General features: G+C 45.6%; 2 long non-coding RNA genes across 2 annotated transcripts in view; both read right to left on the bottom strand.

The window, feature by feature from the left end:
- LOC141573815 (uncharacterized) overlaps positions 1-19,451 on the bottom strand; it is a 588,593-nt gene that overhangs the window by 545,503 nt on the left and 23,639 nt on the right. The gene's annotated exons all lie outside the window — the stretch shown is intronic.
- Positions 1-19,451, bottom strand: part of LOC141573817 (uncharacterized) — a 45,569-nt gene that overhangs the window by 21,771 nt on the left and 4,347 nt on the right. The window contains exons 2-3 of the long non-coding RNA XR_012500158.1: positions 12,457-12,609; positions 11,592-11,699 (exon numbers count right to left, since the gene is read on the bottom strand). This is a non-coding gene — a long non-coding RNA (uncharacterized LOC141573817). The remainder of the gene's footprint in view (positions 1-11,591; positions 11,700-12,456; positions 12,610-19,451) is intronic.

The raw sequence follows: 19,451 nt of genomic DNA, 5'->3' as shown, positions 1-19,451 counted from the left end.
GACTCTGAGCCTTCTTCTACAGGAGACCCAGGAATGGGTCCCATTAAACCAACCCTGAAGGGAGACACAGAACCTACACTTGCAGGAACCACAGAGCCAGGTCACATTCCATCAGCCCTGTAGTGACCCCTGAGCTGGGTCCAATTACACTATCCTTGCAAGGAGACCCTGTGCCTATTCCTGAAGCAGAACAAGTGATGGGGTCATGTTCCAACAGCCCTGCAGGAAGGCCTGGAGCCTGCTTCTGCAGAAGACCCAGGACAGGGTCTGATTCAACCATCCCAGCAGGGAGAAAACTAGCCTGCTCCTGCAAGTGACCAAGGCCTGAGTCATATTCCACTAGCCCTGTAGGAAGAACATAAGACTGCTGTTACAGGAAACTCAGAGCCATGTGCCATTCCAGCAACACTGCAAGGAGAGTCTGAGCCAGCCCCTGAAGGAAACAGAAACCCAGTCACATTCCACAAGCCCTGCAGGGATACCTGAGCCTGCACATGCAGGAGACCCAGGCCTGGGGCCAATTCTACCAGCCCTGTGGAAAGACCCTGAATCAGCTCTGGCAGGAGACTAAGAGCCATGTCACATTCCACCAGCCCTACAGGTAATTTATCAGCCTGCTCCTGCAGAAGACCCAGAGCCAGGTCACATTCCATGAGCAATGCAGGGAGACTTAGAACCTACACCTTCAAAAGACCCAAGAATTGGACCAATTCCAACAGCACTGCAGGGAGACCATTAGCCATGTCCAATTCCACTAGCCCTGCATAGAGACCCCGAGCATGCTCCTGTAGGGGACCCAGCACTGGGTCTCATTCCACAAGGCTTGCAGGGAGAAACTCTGCCTGTTTCTGCAGGAGACCAACAGCTGAGTCACATTTCACCAGCCCTGAAAGAAGACCCCAATCCTGCACCTGCAAGGGACCTAGGACTGGAACAAAATTGACTAGCCCTGTAGAGGGACCCTGAGCCTGCTTCTGCAAGAGAATCAGAGATGGGTCATATTCCATCAACCCAGCAGGGACAGTCTGAGCCTGCTCCTGCAGGTGATACACAGTAGGGTGAAATTGCAAAACCTCACAGGGACACCATGAATCTGCTGCTGCAGGAGAAAAAGGATGGGGTCTCATTCCACAAGCCTTACAAGGAGACCCTGAGCCTGGTCTTGCATTAGATCCTGAGCTGGATCCTGCATGAGACACAGGACTGGGTCCCATTCTACCAACCCTGCAGGGGAACCCGAACCTGCACCTGCAAAAAACACAGAACCGTGTCACATCTCACCAGCTCTGCAGGGAGACTGTAAGACTAGCCCTACAGGAGACCTAGAGACAGGTTACTTTACCAGTCCTGCAGGGAGACCCTGAGCCTGATCTTGTAGCTCCTCCTGCACTTACACACACACTTCTATGAGACCCAGAGCCAATTCAGGCATCACCACCACTACGGGCTGAGATGCCTCTGCAAACACCAACACTGTCATCTAATTCTCAGAATCAACCCACTCCCAGACCCGAACTTTACTTCCCTTCTCCTGGAATCATTTTTGTTTGTTTTTTCTTGTAATTTCCTTGTTTTCTTTCATGTCATTTAGAGTATCATCTATTTTTATGTTTTAAGTTTACAATAATAAAATTTAGATGTTTTTCCATTTTAAATTGTGCAATTCAGGAGCATTAAGTGCATTCACAATGCTGTGTAACCATCATCACTATCTAGTTTCAGAGTGTTTCTTTCCTCATAATAAAACCCTTTATCCAAAGCACACATTCTCTTTTCTCCCTCCCCCAGCCCCTGACAAGCCCTAATCCTATTTCTTTCTGTGTGTCTTTCCCTACCCTGGATGTTCCCTATCAATGAAATCATACAAAAGGTGGCTGTTTGTGTCTGCTCTCATATTTTAACAAGGGACTGGTTTTTTTTTTTTAACTTGAAGTAGCATTTTGGTTATTTGAAAGGGAAACCCAGGGGGATTAAACATGAGATGTACAAAATGAAAATTTTTAGTAACTATGTGCATAATCTCGAGATAGGCACTGCTATTCTATGTGTGAAACCAGAGCCAGAAGGGAGATGCTTAGCTCTTCCTGTGGCAAAACATAAACTACAAAATAAAAAATAATAATATTCAAAAGCCATGAAAGACAAACCACAACCTGGAAAAATCATTTTTCATAACCTAAAGTCAGAGAAAGGTTTCACATCCCTGTGGTCCAAAAACTTCTTGAAACACTGTGTTCTAAACAGAAACAGAACAAACACATGCAATTCCAACAAGAGGCAATGCAGGTGGCCAGTGTATATTAGAGTTGCTTGACCTCTCAAGTGAGGATGCACACAGATGTACACACTTTGGAGACAGCATTGGTCACCATCACACTGGCAGGAATTTAGCCTGGTGACAACCAGCTCTAGTGACATGAGGAGGCAGAGGCCACAGTAGATCCCCTGGAGGGAAGAGTGAGCAGACACTCCTCTCTGGGAGAACAGTATGCAGGATGAATTACAGTTCCACAAGTTCACCCCTTTCCGAGTAGTGCTGATGCTTAGTGTTGATCATACTAAAATTCTTGCACAATTTTTCAAAGACGTCTTTTCAAGGATGTTCATCACAGTTCTGGTTTAACTAGTAGGAGATTGGAAGCAACACTAATGTTCATGGAGAGGGGGTGGGATTCATCAGTTCTGGTTCACATGGAGGAATGATTGTTGTGCAGCTGGAAAAATGACTGCTAGGTCTTTACCTGATGTCAAGGAAGCCCTCAGTTTGGATGCTTGTTAATCCATCATCTACATCCCAGATGCCATCTATGACCACATATGTGTCAAATCATCATAGATGTAAATGAATCTTGTGGTGTGTGAGAGACAGAGGCAGAGAGAATAAGAGAGATAGAGACTGAGAGATGTTCAACAAGCCATTCATGACGGTCACTTCTGGGGGTGGGATTTGCAAATCTCTGCACTTTTCCTTTAGGCAACATTTCAAGTGTTCATAATGTATCTATATTGCTTTACTAATTCTAAGGTATTTAAAGCATATGTTACTTGAGATTCATTCATATTGCATCCACAGCATAAAGTTTATTATTTTTATTTTAAAGTATTTGTTACAAGTACAATCAGCATTTATGAGAGTAAAATGATAAATTCTAAAGAATTAAGAATCAGATAAAGAACAAAACCTTTTGGTGACTCAGACACAGGCCAGCTAGTTGGCAGCAAATGGCAGGGTGGGACAGGTTTCTCTAGAAGGTTGTGTATGTTCTGAATCAGCATCCAATAGAGGCAAGGAAAAATTACGACATGTACGCTGGAAACTACAACAGCTTGTTGAGAGTAATTAAGAAAGACCTAGCCCTATTTTAAAATTTGAAGGAGCCAAAGTGACAGAGTAGACAGTCTCACAGCTTGACCTCTCCCACAAATACACAAAGAATTACATCTAAAAAACATTGAATTGCACAGAAGCCTCCTGAATTCTGGCAGAGTGTCTCTCATTTTGAAATACAGGAAGATTCTCACAAAATATGGTAAGGAATAAAAAGAATAAAGACAAATTCTGTGCAGGACTGATCCTGCAGGGAAAAAGTAGCATAGGAAGAAAGGCACCCTCACACTGGGACACAACCTCTCTAGCTGGGAGATCAGCTAGGAAAGAAGCAGAGCTTCCAAGGTTTGGAGGAGACAGTGGCAACTGCATGGCAGGCAGAACTGGGGAATACTGACACAGAGGGTCCCTGTGATGACCAGCCCTAGACATGAACTAGCAGGGATGAGCCAGGACTGGCTACTGGAGTCAGTGAAGAGCCCAGGCAGAGGGCTGGGTCACACTGCAGAGAGGCAGCATCAGGAAACTAGAGGGCAGTGTGAGCTCTGGCTGTGTGTGTGTGTGTGTGTGGAACAGAACAGACTGAAACTCTCATAAAAAAGCACCAATGTTGGTATAATGGGGGAGGAATGACGCATGGCTGTGCCAAAGTCACTTTCTCCACTTGGCTCCATTGTTGGTGTGTTCTCATGAGAAGAGAAATGGGGCTTGGTCATAGTCAACACTGCTGCACAAAGGCAGAGCTGAATGTTGAATCCATATCCTGTGCCATTGCAACTTCACAGGCGGGACTGAGATTTGTTTACAGCCCCAGGCAGAGAGGGTGGATTTGCTCTCTCTGGTCACTTTGTGGATCCACACCTCTGGGACTTACAGGCAGTGAGTGGAGTTCTGACTCAAGAAGGGTGGCCAGTGAGGGTATTTACAACAGGGTGGTGTATGGTTCCATATGTGGATGCGGGATTGGGGTTTGAGCTGAGCCTGTAGTGGACCACAAATTCATGTGTGTGACTACACACTTGCTAAGGCAGGTCCAAGGGACTGACACTGCTGGATCTGCACTGATGTTTCCTGGGGCTCAGAACCTGAGGGGCACCAGAGTAGGTGGCTGACATTCCCATAGCTAAAGCAGGGATAAAGCCAACATCAACAAATAGTACTTTGTAAATCTGCATAACAAGTGACAGACAACACCACAGAGGGAACTCCCCAGTGGAAATCTCCTGCCTATTTTTCTTCAGAACTGAAGTGCTCCCACCTTGCCTACTACACACCACAGCTCAGAAACGGGTCTAGAAGAAATACATAGAGCCAGAGAAATATAAGTAAATAAAGAAGCCGAGGAACCACTTTCAATTAAAAGAACAAGAGAAATCCCCTGAAAGAACAAACAGTAAAATAGACTGATAGTCTACTAGACTTCAAAAAGGGAATGATCAACACACTGAAAGAACTAAAAGAGATTATCAATAGAGACAGAAAACTTTGAAAAGAAAATTTAAACTATAAAGAAGAGCTAGTTAAAAATAGAAAATTCAACTACAGGCAATCAAAAACAGACTAGATAATGCAGAGGAATGAATAAATGAATTAGGAGACAAGATAAAAGAAATAACCCAATACAGCAGACATAAAAGCCAATAAAAACCAATTAAAGCAAGATAATATAAAGTGTGCCAGCCTATGCATAATAGTGGGTCCCAGAAGGAGAAGAAAGAGAAAAGGGGATTGAAAATATAGTTAAAGAAATCATGACTGAAAACTTTCCAAACCTTAAGAAGGAAAGAATTATCCAAGTACAGGAGGCACAGAGGGTCCCAAACAAGAAGAAACCAAACAGACCTACACCAAGACATATTATAATTAAAATGGTTAAAGTTAAAGATAAAGAAAATATTCTAAAGGCAGTGAGAGAAAAACAAAATGTTAGTTACAGGGAGCCCCATAAGCATTCAACAGATTTCTCTACATAAAAACTTCTGGCCAGAAGGGAGTGGCAATATATATTCAAAGTCCTGAATGAGAAAAGGCTGCAAACTAGGATATTCTATCTAGAAAGACTCTCCTTTAGAACAGAAAGAGAGAGAAAGAATTTCACAGACAAGCAAAACTAAAAGAATTCAGCAGTACTAAATCTATGCTAAAAAAAAATTGAAAGTTCTAATCTAAATAAAACATAAACAGGAAGCTATAGAAATTAGGAAACCATAACTGGAAATGCAATAAATACAGTGAATTGCAAGGGAAAACATGAAGATATAAATAAGTCAGTAAGTCAATAAAGAAAGCAAGAAAGAAAGAGAGAATAGCAAAATCATAAAAGGTGAAAGAGGAGAGCAAGAGAATATAGATTTTGTTCCCTTTCTTTTTTTTTTTTTTTTCTTCTTTCTTTTTGTCTTCTTTCTTTTTAGGATGCACTTGAGCCTAAATGACTATCAACTAAAACCAAACAGATGAAGTAAGGGGTTACCATACTTGAAAGACAAGATAACCACAAATCAGAAGTATATAAAGAGTCATAAAACCCAAAAAGAAACCAAGCTTATAGAAAAGAAATTTATCATATGACAAAAATGAAAAAAAAATTAAAAGAAAGAAACAATTAAGAAATAACAAATCAACTGGAAAACAAATTTCAAAATGACAATAAAACCACATCTATAAAATAACTACTATAAATGTCAATGGACTAAGTGTTCCAACCAAAAGAAAAAGTGAAGGAGGAGGAAAGATGGTGGAGTAAAAAAGATGCTCAGAGCTCACCCTCTCCCACAAATTCACCAAGAGTGACATCCACAGACACACCCACCACCCAGAACACCTGCTGAACTTTGACAGAATATTGCCTTCTTCAAAAGATAAAATTTTCCACAAATCTGGTAGAAGAAAAGAAGAAAAAGGAAAATAGTTCAGGACCATTCCTATGAGGAGGGAGCTGCAAAGGAGTAATAGCATTAATACACTGGGTCTACCCAACTCCAATGGCGAGTTCAGCAAGATGGAGAGGGAACATCTGCGGCTCGGATCTGTACAGAATAGCCTTTGACTGACAGAACTAAGTTAATTGGGCACAAAGAGCCCCAACGATCCCCAGCCCTAGACGTGAACCAGCAGAGGTGGGATGGGACAGGCTGTCTAAGTCGAGCAGAGGACTCAGGCTGACTGTACAGAGGAAACCTTGGGGGACTGCAATGTTCTGTGTGCCATGGCTGGGAGAGTATACAGATTAGAACAGCCTGGGTCCCCCATAAAATCCAAAAAAAAAAAAAAAGCAAAGCAACACTGCTGGTGTGCCCTGGGGGGAAGGGGATCCGTAGCCTTTGTGTCCACAGACCCACAGTGCCATTATTGGAGACTTCTTGGGAGAAGAGTGTCAAGGCTCAGCCATAGCCACCATATTTTCTGGTTCATGGTTCCCAGGTGAAGGAGGGGTCAAAAGCCGAATCCCTACCGAGGGGCTCCACAACCTCATAGGTGGGACTGAGATTTGTTTACAGTCCCAAGCAGAGGGGACCATTACACACCGATGCCTCTCTGAATTGGCTTTTCTAAGACAAATGGACAAGAAGCAGTGTTCTGGAACAGAGCAGGGGTGATGGCTAGTGCAGCTGTTTTCTCTGAGTCCACCTATGAAGCATGGACCTAATGCGGCAGGGGAGCTACCTGCCAACTACCTTGCACAAGTGTGGTGCTGGGACCAGGCATCTGGTGGGGGTGCAGACCACCCACAAACTGATGCTGGGACACAGACCAGGAGCACGACTGGAGGGCCTCTGGAACCAGCAAGTGGAGTTTTCACAGCAGGATATGGGCAGGAGTGTGACAACCACAGGAAAAAAAGGAGCTCCTGCTCAATAGCCAGGGCAGACTCAGGCCACCAGAACACCAGCCACACCACCAACAAAGGGGATAACAGGCAAAAGGCATGGAAGGAAGACTTGGCAACCACCCATAATTAAAAACAACCTTATGACAAAATTATTAAGAGTGCATATTCTTGGAGAAAGGCCAAGATAGTGGAGTAGAAGGATACTTGTATCTTATCCTCTCCAATAAATACACCAAGACTGACATTCACAGACACACCCATCCACTCAGAACATCTGCTGAACTTTGATAAAACATTGCCATCTTCAAAAGACGAAATGTGCCACCAATCTGGTAGGAGAAACGGAAAAAAGAAGGAAGAAATGCAAAATGGCTTGGGGTTGGTCCTTTGAAGAGGGAGCAGCAAAGGAGGGATAGTGCTGGTTGACTGGGTCTCCCCCTTTCCAACGGAGAGGTCAGCAGGATGGACAGGGAACCTCTGAGGCTCAGATGTGTACAGAACCGCCCTTGACAGACAGAATTAAGTTACATGGGCACAAACTGTGTCAACAACCCCCAAACCTAGAAGTGAATCAGGGATGGGAAGGGACAGGCTGCTGGATCCAAGCAGACTCTGGTTGACTGTACAGAGGTAACCCTGGGGGACTACAGTGTGCTGTGGACAACTGCTTGGATTGTATACAGATCAGAACGGCCTGGGCCCCCCATAAAATAAGAAAAAATAAATAAAGCAAAGCAACATTGCTGGCTTGCCTGAGGGAAGGGGAGTTTTGTCCTTTGTCTCTGCTGACCCACAGCAACATAACTGGTGATTTCCCAGAAGAAGAGAGATGAGGCTCAGCCACAGCCATCATACCCACCCAGGCAGAGGCAGGGTTGAAACCTGAATATGTACTTGGCAGTTCTGCAGCCTCATAGGTGGGACTGAGACTTGTTTACATCCCCAGACATATAGGAAGGTTCTGTCCTGGTGCGTCTATGAACTCGCACCTCTAAGACAAATGAACAAGGAGCAGAGTTCTGGCAAAGAGCAGGGACTAGGGCTGGTGTGGCCATTTGCCTCAAGCCCACCTACAGAGTGTGGAACAGATGTGGAGTGGGGAGTAGCACTGAACAGGGGAGCAACCAACCCAACTACTGTGCAGGACTGCTGCACCTGGACACCGCATTGGGAAGGGGCACACCCTGCCCACCTACCATGCAGGAGAGCAGCACCAAGATGCAGCATTGGGAGGAGATGTGAAATGTCTACCTACAGGCACTGGGAGCAGCACAGACCAAGGGTGTGACCAGAGGGTCTCTGGAACCAATGAGCTGAGTTCATGAAACAAGGCAGGGGCAGGAGCTGTGACAACCACAAAACAAATAGGAGTCCCCATTCAATAGCCAGGGTAGGCTCTGGTTAACAGGTTAACGGCCACATCCGTAACCAAAGGGATAACAGACAAAAGGCACAACCACACTTATTTAAGAAAGACCTCTTGATAAAGTTATTAAGGGCACACAATCTCCACGGGAACATCCTCTCTTCTTTTTCTGTTCCATTTTCTTTTACTTTTTAAATGTTACTTCTTAAATAATTTTTATATTTCTATTTTTAATCCCTTTTAAAATTTTCTTTTAAAATACTAATATTATTATCTTTCAATTTGTCCAATTTCATTTTTATCTTTGTTTTGTTCTTCTGTTATGATTATACTCTGTTCTCAAATATTTTCCTTCCTTTAATGTTTTAAAAATTCATCCCAACTCAATAGTTATCTTGTTTCAATATGTTCTTCTGTTATTGATTATATTGCTTTTAAAACTAATTTCTTTGTTCTTAGTTTTATTTCTGCATCCACTTTATATAAATAAATAAACTCCTAAAGGACGACAGTAGATAACTGATACTCCATAAGCCATAGTGCCAGAGAGATATAAGCAAGATGATGAAGCAGAGCCACCTCTCTCAATTAAAAGAACAAGATAAATCCCCTGAAAGAACAATCAATGAAATAGACATTGATAGTCTACTAGATGATATCAAGAAAGGAGTGATCAAAGTACTGAAGAAACTAAAAGAGATTGTCTATAGAGACAGAGAATATGTCAAAAAACGAAATTGAAACTCTAAAGAGGAGCCAGTGAAAATTGGAAAACTCATTTGCTGAGATGAGAGTTGAGCTAAAGGCTGTAAAATGTAGGCTAGATAATTGAGAGTAATGAATATGTGACTTAGAAGACAGGACAACAGAACAGCTGAGAGAAAACAAATAAAAACCAATGAAAGCAATATAAGGGGCATATGGAATAACATAAAACATGCCAACCTACTCATAATGGGGGTCCCAGAAGGAGAAGAAAGAACAAAGGGGATTGAAAAGGTATTTGAAGAAATCATGACTGAAAACTTCCCAAACCTAAAGAAGGAATCAGATATCCAAGTACAGGAAGCACAGAGCATCCCAAAGAAGGAGGTCCCAAACAGACCCACACCAAGACATATTACAATTAGGATGACCAGGTTTGAGAATAGGAAATGATTCTAAAGGCAGCAAGAGAAAAACAAAGAATGAGATACAAGGGAACCCCCATAAGATTTTCAGCTGATTTCTCTACACAAACAGTACAGGCCAGAAGGGAGGGGCAAGGAATATTCAAAGTCCTGAATGAAAAAATGATGCAGCCTACGATACTTTATCCAGCAAGGCTATCCTTTAGAATAGAAGGAGAGATAAAGAACTTCACAGACAAGCAAAAACTAAAAGAATTTAGCAACACTAAACCTATGCTAAAGGAAATATTGAAAGACCTACTCTAAACAGAAAAGAAGCAGGATGCTACAAAAAGGAGAAAACCATGATTGGAAAGGTGATTGCTACAATGAATTACAACAGAATAAACATGAAATCATAAAAGAGGACATCTAAATCATTAAAGGTGGGGGAGGAGAACAAGAAAATGTACAGGTTTCTCTCTCTCTCTCTCTCTCTCTCTTTTGTTCTTGGTAGGATGAGTTTGAGCTTATATTACTATCTGTTTAAAACAAACAGATATAGTAATGGGTTAATATATGTACAAAGTAGGGTAACCACAAGCCAAAAAGTTACAATAGAGTCACAAAACTAAGAAGACACCAAGATAATAAAAAGGAAAATTATCAAACCACAAAAAGAAAATGAAAGGAACAAAGAGGAAATACAAAATCAACTGCAAAACAAAGTTCAAAATATAATAAACACATATGTATCAATAATTATTATAAATGTCAATGGACTAAATGCTTTAATCAAAGGATATAGAGTGCAGAGTGGATAATAAAGCAAGTATTTACAATACACTGTATACAAGAGACCCACGTTAGGGAGAAGGACACACATAGATTGAAAGTGAGAGGATTGAAAAAGATATTCCACAAAAATGGAAATGACAAGAAAGCAGGAATATCAACAGTGATTTCAAATAAAATAGACTTTAAAACAAAGATTATAAAGAAAGATTAAGAAGGACATTTTATAATGATTAAAGGAGTCATAGATGAAGATATTACACTCATTAACATATATGAACCCAACATAGGAGCACCTAAATACATAACAGATAAAAAGGGAAAATTTGATCTGAATACAGTCATGGTAGAAGACTTTAACTATCCATTAACATCACTGGACAGATCTTCCATACATAAAATTAATAAGACAACATAGAAATTAAATGATAAAATAGAACAATTTGTCTTGGTTAATATTTTCAGAACATTATATTTCCCTAAAATAGAATATATATTCTTCCCAAGCACACGTACCACATTTTCTAGGATAGATCATATACTTTGGCACAAAAGAAGCATTAACAATTTGAAGAAGATAGAAAATATTTGAAGCAACTTTTTCTGAACACAATACCATAAAAGTAGAAATTAACTACAGAAAAATAAAGGAGAAATAAATGACAGCATGGAGATTAAACAACATACTACTTAAAAAAAAAAATGGGTGGATGATGAAATCAAAGAAGAAATAAAAAAACACAGTGAGACAAATGATGATGAAAACACAACCACACAGAACCTAAGGGATCCAGAAAAGGCAATGCTTAGAGGGAAGTTTATAGCGAGAGAATCAGGTCTACCTCAAAAAAGAGGAAAAACTGCAATAAACAATCAAACTTACCACCTAAAAGAATTAGAAAAAGAAGAGCAAAAAATAACAAAAGTAAGCAGAAGGAAGGAAATAATAAAGATCAGGGAGGAAATAAATAAAATAGAGATATTAGAAACATTTGAAAAAATCAAGCCAAGAGATGGTTTCTTGAAAGAGTAAACACAATTGACAAAATTATGCTCTATGCTGGAAATTGACACAACAATGCAAACTGACTATAACTCAATAAAATAAAAATTGAAAAATAAATATATTAACAAAAGAAAAAAGAAAAGGTAGTTTCTACTCACCAGACTGGAGGAGGGGACTGCACCCCATGCGGGGTCACACCCCATGGGAAAGCCTGGGGTCAGGATCGGAGGAGCAGGGTGCTGTGGACAGGATCTGTCATAGGGTTTCTGCAGGAGGGGAGGGTGAGGCATGTAAGCAGGCTGAGGACTGGCCATTTGAGTAAGTTCATGGGCTCTGGGGTGGAGGGGCTCCCCCAAGTGTCTGGACTTGACTCTGGGTGAGTTGGGCAGGTGGACAGTGGCTCAGTGTGAGTCCAAGTCCAGTGGAGGGGGTAGTGTGTTAGATCTAGAAGGACTCCTTCTGGGGTGGGAGGGCCCAAAAGGGAGGCAGGAGGCCAAGTCCAGTTGACTGAGAACAGGGTGTGTCCTGCATAGGCCTGCAGGGCAGACGAAAGCATCCAGTCTACAGAAGGTGGAAACACGGTCCATACAAGGGCTCAGCTCAGATGTCACCCCCTCAGAGGAGCCTTCCCTGCCTGCACAGTCTACAGGGACAGCCTCCTCCATGCACATCTCCACAGCAGACAACTTCTCCATTTCCTGCATAGCATTCAGGACCCGGGCCCCTTCTCCACGCCCAGCCATGGTTCCACTGCCCTGAGGAAAAGCCCTCACAGGAGCCATCAAGCCCTGCAAGACCTGGGCCCCACCTCTCTGTCTCTTCTGCCACCACTGTCTCCACCTCGCCCTCTTCTCCTCCACTCCTGCACTCCTGACTTCCCCCAGCCCTGTGTGCTCTCCAGAGCACGTGTCCCTCCTAACATGCTGTGTGTTCTCACTGTGTCTCATCCACTGCATGCCTCCCACCCAGGTCAGTATCCAGTGCACAGTAGGGCTCAGTAAGTAGAGAATGAATGACTCTTACCATCACTGCTGGGAAAACTTTTGTCTGTGGCCTACTGTGATCACACACCCGTCACACATTCGCTGACGTCCTACTGTGTGTTGGGCGGGTTCCAGATACCGGGCACAGCAGGTAGTGAAGCAGGCAGGTCTCCATTCTCATGCAGCAGACAGCCTGGTGGGGGACACAGAGAAAATTAAGTAAAATATGCACAGTGTCCGGAGGTGATATGTTCCATGGAGAAAAATAAGGTCAGGAAGGACATTTGAGCAGATTCCTGGAGGTGTTTAAGAAGCAGGCAGAGAGAGATCCTGGCTGAAACAGCAGCCAGCGCAAAGGCCCTGAGGCCACAGTGGGATGCGCGTGGAGGGTCTTAGTTATCCGTGTGAGTTCTTAGTCCTGCCGTGAGTATGTATGTTGCTTTTATTTGTAAACCTTGATTTCACCTTTATAGCAAATTAACCTGCATCATCAATCTGCATAATTTAGCCAATTCTGTTTCAGGTGTTGTGGGCACAATGGCGGGCTAGTTACTAGGGTTGGTAAAGAATTACCAGCATCTGAGAAGGGTTTAGGAAAGTTTAATAGGGACACTGCTATAGGCAACATCAAGCCACACAGGCAAGAGGTGCCTACACGAGCGCCAAGGTTGAGTTTGTGGGGTCTGTTATTGGGGGGGTGCTGTGCACACAAGGAGGAGGGGGCTGCATGATCAATTCTTGCACAGGTACCTGGTTGGTTGTGAGATCTGACAGGGGCTTCTCTGAACAACAGGCTTTACCACTTTAATAAGGGCAGGATGTGAGGCCTCTCTTCCTAGGGCAATGAGTTTTCATAGGGTAAACACACAGCAAGAGAAGATGTTTTATAGCTTGTGGAAATGCAGGTGTGCAAAGGGTCCTGCAGTGGGGAGTGGGAGGTAAGGTGCCACTGGGCTCTAGGCACACAGAGAGCCCAGGGGTGAGGGTGTATGACTCTAAAGAGTGCCAGCTGGCTTCACACCAGGGACTTTATGTGGAAACAGGAGACTCTAGGTTGTCAGCACGTGTCTACTCAGTGAGCTCCCTAAGTCTAGCTCTGTCAGGCACCATGTGAAATGAACATGAAGGTCCCCACCCTGAGGACCCCAATGAATGAACATCTTGACATCCTCAAGCCCCTTACCCTGCACCACCGCCCCACCTCATCTGGGTCTCAGGCTCTGACCCTGACATCAGTGGCAACTTTGTTCCCTATATCCAGCTCCTCTGGACGTCTCTGTGATGAGCTGTTCCATGTCAGCGAGCCCCAAACTGAGCTCTGCCTTTACCCCATGAATGCTTCCTCCCTGTGAAGCCCCTTGTGAAGGAGCCACCACTAGCAGGATCCTTCAGCCCTGAGTCTCTGCCTTCCCCACCCCTCCGATTTCCCCCAGCCCATGATCCCCTCTGGAGGTCCCTATTATCCTCTCCCTCCCACTTCAGTCTTGGGCTGCACACCAAATCCCTCTTCACAATCTCCCACAAGACAGGTCCAGGTCCACTTGGGGACACTGAGGTGACACAGGTGGGTGTTGCTGGGAATGAAGAGCAGGATCCTGGAGCAGAGGAGAGGCAAGGGCTCCCAATCCACCAGAACACAGGCTAAAGTGGGGGCAAGACACCCATAAAGGGTGAGGCAGGCATCACACTGCAGCCCCGCCCTCTGCTCCCCCAGGGTGCCCTGTGTTTCCTGCTTTGGCCTGGGGGACTTCCCCCCTCACTCTCTGTTAGAGGGGTGCCCATTCATTCATTCACACCCTCATTCACCATGTACATGGGTCCTGCTCAGTGCCAGGCCTCAGCTGGATGACAGCTCATCCTTGGGGACACAGCTCAGATCTCACCTCCTCCATGAAGCACTTCTGGATTCCCACCCCTCCTGAAGTTCCTCTGGCCTCAGTTGGGACCACTAGGGCTGAGACCACACTCTGATTACCTCCCAAGTCTGTGATCTCTGTGAAAGCCCTGGGCTCAATGTGGAAAGAGACTCAGAAAAATGGGGCCAAAAGGGGCTAAGAAAAATGTTACTAGTTCTCTATTACAGAGAAGGGCACTGAGCAGAGAGAGGGCAGTGTCCAACCAAAGCCACAGAGGAGGGTCTCAGTGAGCCCTCCCATTGCCCTGTTACTAGTTCTCTGTTACAAATGAGGACACTGAGCCACAGAGAGGGAGCAGAGCCCTGCTATAGCCTTGGCCCCACAGCCTGTGTCCTTTATGACTAGCTCCATGCTGCCAGCAGGGGTGTGGGCCTGGAATGGAGGTTGAAAGCAGCCTGACCCCCAGGACCCCTTCATACACAAAGTCAGTCTCAGGAAACACCCCTCAAGACCTACTCTACACCCCTGTGATTGGGACCTGATTGCTGTTCCTGGAAGCTGGCTGGGCTTCCCTGTGAATTGGCCCAGGAGATGCTTGGGACAGACACAGGGCCCCTGAGGCTCCCTGTCCCCAGATGAGCAGCTCTGGGCCCCTTGACTGTCCCTGGCAGAGGCCTGATGACATAAGGTGTTGGCCGGGTAGCCAGCTGTGGAGATGAGGAAATGGGAGCAACATGCAGGTACATGCAGAGGTTCAGGTATTCACTCAACAATCATTGATTCAGGCCTTGCAGTGTGGCTGGCCTGGGCCCAGGCCTGGGTGTCCAGTAGTGAATAGAGTCAACCCCTTGAGACTTCTGGGAAAGCAGTGCTCAGAGAAACGGGCCCTCAGTGCCCCATCCTGCTCCCCTTGAACAATCACACTGGAATGAGGCTGCAGCCATGGGTCCCAGTGGAGGGTGAAGGGATGAAGGAAACCCAGAGTGGGCACTGACCATGAGCCTGGACACTGGAACCAGATGACCTGGGCTCTGTAATCTGGGGTGGTCACCTCCCATGTTCTCTCTGTGCCTCAGTTACTTCTTCTGCAGAAATGTGTGATAATGCCTGTCCCTGCCCCACAGAGTTTCATGAGTCAGTGATCTTCTCTTATGCGTGTAGTACAGTGCCTGGCTATGGGTCAGGATCCTGCTCACCTCACAATAGTCTGTCCTACTTTAAAGATGAGAAAGCCAAGGCTAAGGGGGTTATGAGACCAGCCTGGGCTAGCCCCCTTCTCATGCTCTGCTGTCCAGGTCTCCTGCTTTTACATCATCCCTCTGCCACCATATCCACCCAGCAAAGTAGGTGCTGAGAATCTGAGCAAATCAGAGTATGAACGGAGGCACACCCTCTCCCCAACTTGGGCTCTTGGGGCGGTGGGCAGGATGGGGATATCGGGCTCCCCCAGACTGTCCAGGAGGCCCAGCATGTCCGTCACCTCATTTCCACTCAACACGGAGTAGGTGTGTGTCCAAGGGCCAGAGGGCGATGGAGTAACCCAGGGTGGGTGGATGCTAGGTAGGTGTGGGAGGCACAGATTGGCCCCTGGAAGACAGTGTCCAGGCAGCCAAGGTGTAGGGAATGAGGGTGCCCAGAAGGGGCAGAGGACAGAGTCCAGCCTGGACACCACCTCCTGCTGGACCCTGATCTGGGGTGAGAATTGGGACAAGCCAGGGCCCCGCTAGGACTCCTCATCCAGCAAAGAGGTGAGGAAAAGTTAAGGAGACAATGGAGGCTGACCCCACCATGCTCCCTGTGTGAGGGCGCTGCTTCCAGGATCCTGGAGGTTCCTTAGACCATTGTGAAGTGGCTGCTGTTTCCAGCCCCATGTGGGCAGAAGAACTGAGGCAGGGAGGACAGAGTGACTCAGGACAGAGCTAGGATTCATCCAAGAGTGTGTGCTGGGCCTCTCACTGAGAGCAGCCTCTGGGCATCATGGACTCAGGAAGTGTCTTGTCCTTCCTCTTAAGGCTCCTGGCATCTTAGGCAGGAAAGATCCCAGTGCCCATACCTGGGCCTCTCTGGGTGATGCTGACATGTGGGATCATGATGGTCCTGGGAAAGGAGAGAGAATGTAGGCTGGGCGTCAGGTGTGCATCAGACCCTAATGATGCCCCTAATGTTGTGTGACCTGGAAACTCCCTGACCTCTCTGTGCCTGGCTTTCCAGCTCTGACTCAGAGGACTGCTCTGCTTGGCACACAGTTGGACCTCAATCAGAGGAAAAAGCCAGCCCTTCCCCAGGAACCTCTCCTCTTACATGCCCAAAGCTAAGCCCATGTGCCACACATCACCAGAGCTGATACTTGACAAACAGGGCAAGTGAAATCCAGCAACCCCTCCCTCCTGCCTGAGGCCCTTCCCTTCTCAGTGACAGTGGCTCAGAGCAGGTCTCTGCATCCCAGAAGTCTGAACTGAGCCTTGTGACCTGGAGGAGTCCCTGTTCCACACAACTTTGTTTCCAGGTCCTTCCAACAAGACACAAGAGCACCTGGTCAGTCTCTTAGCTGCAAGGTCCTCCCTTTGCAAATTCCCCCATCACATCCGGGCTAGAAGATGTGAGTTCCAGGGCACATGACCATCCAAATGATGACTTCAGGGAAACATCCCTGCCCACACTGCACTCTTCAGAGCCCACCTTCTAAAAGAAGGGGTAGTGACCCACGGTTGTGCACAGTTTTATCACAACACAGCCCTCACCCACGCACCATTGGAAACATGTGAGAAGCAGAGATTCCCAAGTGCCTGGACCCCTGTCATCCAGAAAGCAGAGGTTAGGGTAACAGACAGAAGGGGAGAAAGTACTTTCGTACTATATATCTGATAAGGGGTTAACACCCAAAACATATAAATAACTCTTACAATTCAACAGCAAAAAAACAAGCAGTCTGATTTAAAAAATGGGCAGAGGAACTGAATAGACATTTTTCCAAAGAAGACACACAGATGTCTAACAGGTACATGAAAAGGTGCTCAACATCACTCACCATCAGGGAAATGCAAATCAAAACCACAATGAGATATTCCCTCCCACCTGTCAGGGTGGGTGTTATCAAAATACAAGAGATAACAAGTGATGGTGGTGGTGTGAAGTAAAGGGAAACTTCTGCAATGTTGGTGGGAATGTAAATTGGTGCCATCACTCTGGAAAAGAGTAAGAAGACTCCCCCAAAATTTAAAATTAGAACTTCCATATGATCCAGCAAGTCCACTGCTGGGAATATATCCAAAGGAAATGAAATCACTATGTCAATGAGACAACTGCACCCTCACGTTCACTGTATCATTATTTACAATAACCAAGATATGTAAACAACCTAAGTGTCCATCAACAGATGAATGGATACAGAAAACGTGACGCATATATATGTATATATAATGGAATCTTATTCAGACATTAAAAAAATGAAATCCTGCCATTTGTGACAACTTGGATGGACCTTCAGGGTATTATGCTAAGTGAAAGAAATAAGACAGAGAAAGACAAATACCTATGATCTCATTTACATGTGGAATCTACAAAATAAACCGAAACCCATAGAAACAGAGATCAGGTTGGTGGTTGCCAGAGGTGAGTCAGGGGGTGATTGAAATTCGGGAAGATAATCAAAATGTACAAACTTCCAGTTAGAAGATAAACAAGTCCTGGGGACATAATGTACTGCAAGGTGACTGTAGTTAACAACACTGCATTGTGCATTTGATAGTTGTTAAGATAGTACCTCTTAAAATTTCTGATCACAAGGAAAATAGTGTGTGACTATGGGTGATGACAGATGTCAAGTAAACTTAATGCAGTGATCATTTCACAATATGCACATGTAACAAGTCATTATGCTGCACACCTAAAGCCAACAAAGTTATGTGACAATTGTATCTCAGGAATAATTATCCCAGGAAGCGGGGGTGCGAGCCTGGATTACCTACTGCAGGAGCTGCCTTTGCCCTCCAACAGCAGAGGGTGGTAGTTGTGACAGGGACTGTAGGTCCCTCAAAGCCTAGAATGTTTACTGTCTGGACCTTCACAGGGAGAGTGTGCAGACCCTGCCCTGGAAGACGGTGGTCATGGCAGCAACAACGGCCTGCCTGTGTGCAGGCTCAGCCCAGACAGCTCCTGTGCTCTGCTGTCACCGCATTTACTTCCCTCCACACCCTCAGAGGGAGAGGCTTCAATGTTCCGATTTTACACATGAGAAAACTGAGGCTCATTTGCTTTGAATTATTGACCAAGTGGTGGGGGAAGCTTTGAACCCCAGTGTTCTGATTTCAAAGCCACATCTCAGTCCTGATTTTTAGAAGGTGGAGGTCCAGGCACTGGGGACCCTCCACCTTCCTCACTTGTAGTCTTACTCCAGGGCTGCCATCCCCGAGGTGTCTGGGTGAACACATTTAATCCGCTTAATCTGCACCAGCTGAGCCCTTGGCTGCCAGTCTGTTGTCGCTGCCTGACACCAGCTGAGTTTTACAAGTGAACCATCACCCCCTGCCAGCCCACCTGCCCTGCCATGTGGGGCAGACCCCTCCTAGCCTGGTCATTCTAAACCCTTAGCTCACACATTTGCACAACTGCATCGAAAGGGCCCTACTCCCTGTGTGGAGGTATCGACAAGGGGAAGGGAGGGGAGTTTTGGGTGGCCCCTTACTCTGAAGGTGACACATGACAGGACATGTTCATGTCCATAATGGCACTCAATTTGAAGCTAAGAACATGGTCACAGCGAGGGGTAAAAGCTGAGAGGCTACAAGGCTGCTGAGAAAGGGGCTTGACTATTGAATTGTAAATGTGTAATTTAATTTAAAAATTAGCCCCCTGGGTGATAAGAATTTGCCCCTAAGGGCAAAATTGGTCACCTGACCCCTGGGAACCCCTCAATTCCAGGATGTAATCATCTGAGCATGGAGGGGGCTTAAATTGGGGTGCTGTCCTCTCAGTCATGGTGCACCTGCCCATGTATGCACCCATGAACTGCAGTTCTCACACATCAAGGCACCTCTCATGCCCTGCCAAGGAGGTCCAGGTCATAAGGAAGGGATGACAGACTGTGAGGTCACACGTGTGCCCCTGCAGGGGTGAATGTTGTATAGGGAAGAGCCACCCCCCACTGTCACCTCCAGGAGGGGTGCTGGAGGGAGGACTC

Source organism: Camelus bactrianus, chromosome 17, assembly GCF_048773025.1.
Source record: "Camelus bactrianus isolate YW-2024 breed Bactrian camel chromosome 17, ASM4877302v1, whole genome shotgun sequence".
Lineage (NCBI taxonomy): Eukaryota > Metazoa > Chordata > Mammalia > Artiodactyla > Camelidae > Camelus > Camelus bactrianus.
The sequence above is the reverse complement of the archived record's forward strand: the minus strand, read 5'-3'. Positions and strand labels throughout refer to the sequence as shown.